Here is a 1,371-nt window from a genome sequence, read left to right on the forward strand (position 1 = left end):
CAGGTTCAAGCAATTCTCCTGCCTCAGCCTCCTGAGTAGCTGGGACTACAGGTGTGTGCCACCACACCCAGCTAATTTTTGTATTTTTAGTAGAGTCGGGGTTTCAACACATTGGCCAGGCTGGTCTTGAACTCTTGGCTTCAAGCAATTCACCTGCCTCAGTCTCCCAAAGGGCTGGGATTTCAGGCATGAGCCACTGGGAAGGGCTGTGACACTCAACATTCTTTTTTTTTTTTTTTAAGATCGAGTCTCGTTCTGTTGCCCAGGCTGGAGTGCAGTGGCACAATCTCAGCTCACTGCAAGCTCTGCCTGCCGGGTTCACGCCATTCTCCTGCCTTCCGGAGTAGCTGGGACCACAGGTGACTGCTACCACGCCCGCCTAATTTTTTGTATTTTAAGTAGAGAGGGGGTTTCACCGAGTTAGCCAGGATGGTCTCGATCTCCTGACCTCGTGATCTGCCCACCTCGGCCTCCCAAAGTGCTGGGATTACAGGCGTGAGCCACCGTGCCCGGCCTCACTCAACATTCTTTCCAGTATCCCCAACTCTCCTGGAGGTGAAGGACCAAGGGGGTGGGGGCGTGGCTCTCAGACTCCAGACTGACAGCCTAATATTGAGGCTGGGCTGGGACTGGGACCGAGATTTCCCAGCCTGCGGCCAATGGATGACAAGGGCCTTCCTTATTCTCCTCCGGACCCTCTTCTGGAGCCCCACTAGGGAATTCCTGTCCTTGGAAAAGTGGGAGAGGACCAGAACATTCTGGAATAAAGACCGGAGACATTCAGAGTGATGCAAGAAGTACAGTCCACAGCGGAGGAAAACTCCAGCTGCCAGGCAACTGCCTGCTGGTCCCTGGCCTGGTGGAGGTGGTTGTGGGGGAAGGGGAGCTAACTGCAGTGACTCACTTAACCCTTTCTGGGCAGAGGAAGAGAACATTTTTTAATTGAAATAGTTTTTTAAATAAAAAACATTTTTTTGACGGCTCCTTGTGAAGCAGGGCTACCCCACAGGCCGTTTGCCTAGAGTGGCCTTAATTGAAATTTTTGTTAGGATCATTGTAGATTCCTGTACAGTTATAAGAAATAAAACAGAGAGACTGGGCACGGTGGCTCATGCCTGTAATCCCAGCACTTCGGGAGGCCGAGGCAGGTGGATCACCCAAGGTCGGGAGTTCGAGATCAGCCTGACCAACATGGAGAAACCCCGTCTCTACTAAAAATTCAAAATTAGCCAGGAGTGGTGGCTCATGCCTGAGGCAAGAGAATCGCTTGAACCCGGGAGATGGAGGTTGAGGCAAGCTGAGATTGTGCTATTGCACTCCAGCCTGGGCAACAAGAGGGTAACTCCGAAAGAAAGGGAAGGGAAGGGAAGG

Source organism: Colobus angolensis, unplaced genomic scaffold (genome assembly GCF_000951035.1).
Source record: "Colobus angolensis palliatus isolate OR3802 unplaced genomic scaffold, Cang.pa_1.0 Scaffold9, whole genome shotgun sequence".
NCBI classification, from domain to species: Eukaryota; Metazoa; Chordata; class Mammalia; order Primates; family Cercopithecidae; genus Colobus; species Colobus angolensis.